This window comes from Aulonocara sp. 'chitande type north' Nkhata Bay, linkage group LG19 (genome assembly GCF_057382095.1).
Source record: "Aulonocara sp. 'chitande type north' Nkhata Bay isolate Kocher_YH1m ecotype deep benthic linkage group LG19, A_spYH_male_GT1.1, whole genome shotgun sequence".
Classification (NCBI taxonomy): domain Eukaryota; kingdom Metazoa; phylum Chordata; class Actinopteri; order Cichliformes; family Cichlidae; genus Aulonocara; species Aulonocara sp. 'chitande type north' Nkhata Bay.
Genome location: NC_141362.1, coordinates 2324284 through 2331073, shown reverse-complemented (window position 1 = coordinate 2331073; position 6790 = coordinate 2324284). Strand labels below are relative to the sequence as shown.

The 6790-nt window shown below is 43.3% G+C and overlaps 1 protein-coding gene across 1 annotated transcript in view; it reads right to left on the bottom strand.

Annotated features, from left to right (window-relative positions):
- Positions 1-4725: 4725 nt before the first annotated feature.
- The window catches only part of adck1 (aarF domain containing kinase 1), a 124356-nt gene continuing 122291 nt past the window's right edge, over positions 4726-6790 (bottom strand). The window contains exons 11-12 of the transcript XR_015126394.1: positions 5705-5838; positions 4726-4976 (exon numbers count right to left, since the gene is read on the bottom strand). The gene's annotated coding sequence lies outside the window, so the exon portion shown is untranslated. The remainder of the gene's footprint in view (positions 4977-5704; positions 5839-6790) is intronic.

Sequence of the window (6790 nt, the reverse complement as noted above, 5' to 3'; positions counted from 1 at the left end):
TGTGATACACTTCTAGCCAATCGTTTTACGTTTCTGAGGATAGTAGGCGGGCCCAGGTACGTAGTTCTTTTAGAGCAGAGCTACAGATTAAAAATGCCCAAGGCGAAGCGGTCAAAAGTCTGGCTGTACTTCACAGCAAAATATGCAAACTCAGCAGCAACAAGTGCTTTAAGCTGATACTGTGATACTGTCAAAGGAGGTAACACCTCGAATCCGATGAAACACCTGGCGACGCATAGCGTTTTTTTTAAAAGCCGAGAAATGCGCCGTATTTGATAGCTTGCTGCGAGACCTCACACCGAGCGCATCTACTGCGGGTGTGGTGCCTGTTATCAGACCCGGAGTTAGCAACATACCCAAAAACCCAAAGAGGAGAGTCCTGGCCCCTAGCCCTGCCAGTGTAGCAGAAATGATGAGGATGATGATGCAGCAGCAGCCGTTCTTCTCTGCGTGAGTAGCTTAATGTTGTCCGTGTGTAATTTATGTTGAGTAGGCTAACCACGTTATTACATTAATGCATGTAAGGTGAACTAGCAAACATCATCATAGCTACATGCGGCTGTCTTCTTGTTTGATGGCAGATGCTCCCTTCACCCTGGCCAAAAAGGCTAAAATGACCAAAGAAAAAGAGGGAAACAGCTGAACATGAGAGGTTTTTGGACAAAGTTTGTGTTTTTTCCATTGTTTAAGCACTGCTTCCAGCCAAGAGTGATACCATATATGCCCCATAGCTGCAGAAAAGGCTAACATTGTTATCTTTTTACAAAAACCAGCTGAACATGAGAGGTTTTTGGACCAATTTTGTGTTCTCCATTCTTTAAGCACCGGCACCGTTTCAAAAGTACCGATTTGGCACCGGTATCGGATAAAACCTAAACGATACCCATCCCTAGTACTGACTTTCATTTTTTGCCGGGCTTGGACCTTCCTCCCAGTTTTCCATAATTAGGGCAAATATAAGTGGACACTAGGTGGTAGGTTGAAACAGAAGGGAAACGGGAGAACGGGGAGAGCAGTGGAGGAGCAAAGGAAGTAGAAAATATAACTCACGTTGTTAATTTAGTTACATAGAAAACCCTAAAATACTCTGTCCAGGCAGAACATGAAGTTAAAAACATTAAAACAATACAGCCAAAATCCAATGGCCTCAGCCACGAAGATAAAGTCCAAACGGCGCAGAGACTGGCAGCATTGTCGCCGTCCTGTCTGCCTCTTCGTTCTGGTGCAAACTAAAAGGAGAGAGGGCCTCCTCTCTCCCTATAGGGCTGAGGGCACGGAGGGCACAGAGGCCCTATAGGGAGAGAGGAGGCCCTCTCGCCTCTGTGTCGCTATGCCAGGCCGTCGCCAACCCCGGTCACCACGCCATGTCTCTCCCCCTGTTTCTCACGCTCTCTCTCCCTCTTATTGAATAGCTGTGGCGAACCCTGATTGGTCCCAGGTGTGTCAGGTTAATGATCAGGAGGGGCGGTGGAATGGGCATCCCCCCAGAACAAATCACATATCAAAATAAAAAGCACGCAATAACCGCACAAAAATAAAACACTACACGCTAATAAAAGAAGGGTGGCTGTAGCTCAGGCAGTAGAGCAGGTCATCTACTGATCGGAAGGTTGGTGGTTCGATTCCTGGCTTCCCCTAGTCTGCATGCCAAATATCCTTGGGCAAGATACTAACCCGAAAATTGCTCTCCAATGCATCCATCGGAGTATGAATGTGTGTGAATGTTACTTAGAAAGCACTTAGAACAATGCGCTTGTGTGAATGGGTGAATGCACAAGTTGTGTAAAGCGCTTTGAGTGCTCAGAAGAGTAGAAAGGCGCTATATAAGAACCAGTCCATTTACCAACCAGTCCATCTAAAAGATCAAAAAATAAAACACAGCACTACATGCAAGGAAATAAAAACACCAAGTTAAACTTGTCCATTCCGCCCTGTGACACCAACACCCCCGTGGCTTCCTGATAACAGCAGTTGAAAAGGGAAAAAATTCCATGGAGGCCTGGGGCATCTCCTTCACTGCAAACAACAGAAGGTCTAACCAGCGATCCCAATTGTGTTCGTCCTCATGAATTTACGAATCATGGACATTAAAGTCTTATCCGGCCGAGGGTGGTAGACGCTGGTCCGAATAGATTTAATGCAGAATAATTTGTACAGTTCTTTTAGTGTGCGACACATGAACAACGTGCCCTGATCAGTCAGTATCTCTTTCAGGATGCCGACTCGGCAGATGACCTGAAACAGCACCTGCGCCACACTCTCTGCAGAAATGGTACTGCACTTCACTGCAGCAGAGCCAGAGACCACACCCCCGCCCCCTTCAAAGCCACAGTCTCTCTTCTCTCTTGATGGAGTCAATCGTAGAAGAAACTGTTGGAAATTGTTTAGAGCAGCTGAACTACAAAAAAGCAAATGCGCTATGGCCAAAGTCTACACCCAAAAGCTCACTCAAAATAAAATTGACATTTTAAACACTTAAGTGGGATGATGAATGATACAAATTTCATGACGAGATTTTTGTTTACTGTAACATATCATGTTTGGTTCTTTCCTTAGTGTCTTGAGCCTTTTAGTTCTTATAGTTTCTCTTTGTAATTACTGACCAAGTAAGCTCCTTGAGTGTTTCTCTCCATGTCAATCTACAATTGTAGTTTGCTTGTTTGGAGAGACAAGTATGTAACCTGGCCTAAAGGTTCTCTGATTTAGATACTCCATGATCTTTTCTTGTGCCATCAGTCTCATGCCCATTTGGTGAATGGACTGATTCTTATATAGCGCTTCTCTACTCTCCCAGAGTACTCATAGCACTCTATCTACATTCACCCAGTCACACAAGCACTGCTTTCTAAGTACATTCACACATCGGAGAGCAAGTTGGGTTAGTGTCTGGCATGCAGACTGGAGGAGTCAGGGATTGAACCACCAACCTTCTGATCAGTAGGTGACCTGCTCTACCTCCTGAGCTACAGCCACCCTTAACTTGGTGAGCATATTCATGATCCCTGAAGAACATACATACTTCAACATACAACACATTTTGGTTTTAACAGCACTGGCTGTATATAGATTTGAATTTACAATGGGAACAAAATAAGAGTAGCATACGTTGTTTCACCCAGTACAGTACATTAATGTGTTTGTCTGAGCTCTGTGATAGAGTGAGAACAAGTTGTTTCTCTGCATTTTACATAAATACTGAATAGAAAAATCCCTGCAGTGAGGTCAAATGAGTGATATATAGGGCTTCTGGTGAGTTTTAAGGTGATCCCTCTGGGGGACTTATTCATCTTCTCTGCAAAAAAATAATTAGTGCAAGAAAAACAGACAGACAGAAAGAAAGACATTTAACTGCAGAGGGTCTAGTACTGAGGGATAGCGATGGTGATAAAGATAAAGTGAAATAAAGAGAAAGAGAACGGAGCGTTTTACTGCCCTCTAACAGTATATATACTAAGGATGGGGAACAGGGAGTGGTTGTGAACAGAGCTCTATTCTTACCACTACTTTGTTATCTCCTTCACCTCAGAGTATATAAATCATGCCTGCCCACAAGGAGCAAGGAGGAGGTGTGTATGTGTGTGTAGATATGTGGTTCTTTGCTGCATACGTCTGTCAGGGGGTGGCGCACATACTGACAAAAGAAAGTTGACATGCCAATGACCAGCAATGTCAAGTGACTGAAGTGGTCCATAATAGTGTTAAACAGCAATATTCATTCACTCTGGTAAGCCCATACTCGCCTTTGATATGCTCACACTGTCTCAGAATAAGCAGAAGCATCCTTACAAAGGCTCTGTTTCCCAGTAAGCAGATCCGTCATAAAACATAAGACCACTTAACTGATTGCTTTTATTGACATCTGTAGCTTAAATAAGTAGTAGATAAACTTTTGTTGTTGCACCACAAATATTTGACCAGTGGCACTCTATAACACTGATCTATTGGTAATCTGTAAGTTATTACCAATAATCAGTGTCTCAGTGAAGAGGTCTGCACCCTGATTAAAACAGTACATTAGCAGTAACCAGGGCATTGTAATGCAACATTGTCGCAAAGACCTATAGTCACAAGCTTTACAACAGCGACATAAAAATAGGCTGTATTTATCCTGCACAGTATTTTTGGTGTTCCTAGGACTGTGCTCTTCTGGACAAAGATCTCAGATGTCATCCCTGGGATCTGCTGGAGCCATTCACCCAGTTTGGAAATCATTGCACTGAGTGCACCGAGTACCACAGGGGCCACTGTTGCTTTCATACTCTGCATCTTCTCTAGTTCCTTTATCAAACCTTGGAATTTCTCAAGCTTCTAATGTTCCTTCTTCCTGATGTTCCTGTCAGTTGATATAGATACATATGTGACTAAGTCTTCTTCCTCTGCTTGCCCACCACTGGTTAGTCATCAGAAGTTTGTCAATGTTTATCTGGAAGTTCCACAGGATCTTAGTGGAATCCCATTTTAACCGCGGGACTTCAAGGCCATACTTGGCACATATGTTGTTGTATACTATGCCAGCCACTTAGTTATAGCATTCCTGTTAGCATCTTGAAGCGTGCTGTTATGTGCTGGAATATCTCAGGGGCATCTTTACACAGTCTGCACCTGGGGTCTTGCCTGGTGTGGTAGACCCCAAGTCCCAAGGTCAAAAGTAGTTGAGAATGACCTGAGAGAATGAGCAATCAATTCAGTTCAGTTAACTTTTATTTATACGGCACCAAATCACAACAAATCACAACAACAGTTGCCTTGATACAAGGTAGGGTCTGCGTTATATTGTAAGGTCGACCCTACATTAATAGATACAGAGAAAACCCAACAATCATATGACCCCCTATGAGCAAGCACTTTGGAGACAGTGGGAAGGAAAAACTCCCTTTTAACAGGAAGAAACCTCCAGCAGAACCAGGCTCAGGGAGGGGCGGGGCCATCTGCTGCGACCGGTTGGGGTGAGAGAAGGAAGACAGGATAAAGACATGCTGTGGAAGAGAGACAGAGGTTAATAACAGGTATGATTCAATGCAGAGAGGTCTGTTAACACATAGTGAGTGAAGAAGAAACACCGTCGGCCTGCGCATCAAGGATTCTGATAGTTTATTGTCTGTTTGGGAGCTGACACAGTCTCTGTGGAGATGAGTTTTGGGGGGGTAGCAGGAGGAGAGAAGCTGCAGAGAGGCGTGTAAGACTGCAACTCTGCTTCCTGGTCCCAACTCTGGATAGTCATATTTTGGGGGGTTTAATAAATTTGTCCATATTCCTAGAAATGAGAGCTGCTCCATCCAAAGTGGGATGGATGCCATCTCTCCTAACAAGACCAGGTTTCCTCCAAAAGGTTCCCAATTATCTATAAAGCCCACACTGTTTTTTGGAGACCACTCAGACAGACAGCAATTTAAGGAGAACATGCGGCTAAACATGTCACTCCTTCAATATTGATTATGGTGACCTCCGACTGGCCTAACCGGGTGTCATTACTGCCGACATGAATTATAATTTTACTGAATTTACGTTTACCCTTAGACAGCAGTTTTAAATTTCCTTCAATGTCGCCTGCTCTGGACCCTGGAAGACAACTGACTATGGTTGCTGGTGTCTCTAGCTTCACATGTCTGAGAACAGAATCACCAATTACCAGAGTTGGACCCCCGGCGGGTGTGTCGCCGAGTGGGGAAAAATGGTTAGATATATGAACAGGTTGGTGGTGTACCTGGGGCTTCTGTTTAAGACTTCCTCCTCGCCGTCACCCAGCCATCCTGTTTCCCCAGCTGCTCAGGACAGCTAGAGAGTGTCCCCTCCAAGAGTATCCAAGAGAGTGCTTGGATGAAGCACATGAAGATTACACTATGAAATAAGAAGTTATATCTATAAGGTTTTAATTAAAGTTTTAACTTAATTAAATTGCTACGCAGATAAGCTACACAAAAACACCACTGTGTGTTCGAACAGGAACAGGAAGGGATACTCTACCACAAAAAGAACACCAAGTCACTGTTTGAGTATACGTCCAAATACAGATCGACAAACTGGCAAAACTACCAAATGGAAAACTTTGAGTTACATGTAAAATCTGTAACCTGGCTGGGATATGTGTTTGAGAGTCGGCAGGTGAAGACTGATATGTAAAAGGTAAAAGCTGCAGCTGACTAACCGCTACAACCCTGAAGTTGCTCCAGCGCTTGGCTTTACCAGTTTCTACTGAAGGTAGTGTTTCAGGGCCTGAAAAGGAGATTTATGTCAGCACCTTTCTTGATACAACCAGACCTGCATTAACAGTTCATTGTTGAGTTTGATGCCTCTGAGAAATGTGTGCTTGCTATTGCTAGCTATAAAGCTAGCTTTTGAGAAATAGAGACATTGGTAGGAGTTGCCGAAGATCCATTTACTGTGTGGATAGACCACAAGAATTTAGCCTACCTGCGAGCTAGGTACTAGTTATCTTTCGGTAGATACAGCTTCACAATTTCCCTCGCCAGTTCTCCTTCACCTGGTTCAAATTATAAATGGCCTGTTTTTTGCCCCCAGATTTTCTCATTTTTGCTAGCATTTGATAAAAGTCATCACCTTCTCTTCTGAAAAGTGAAAAATTCATTGTTGTCCCTTTTTAAATGTCCTATAATCCCCAAAGGCCTCTCCTTGTAGGATCTTTTGTAGTTTCTGCTTCTTTATAAATTTAGAAGTTTATTTACATATTTTTAATTAATTCACTATCTTCATTTGGCAAAATATCTTATTAATGGTGAGTTTTTTCTCCCCTTTCAGGCGTTTCCTTTTTTTAATTACTAAAATCTACACT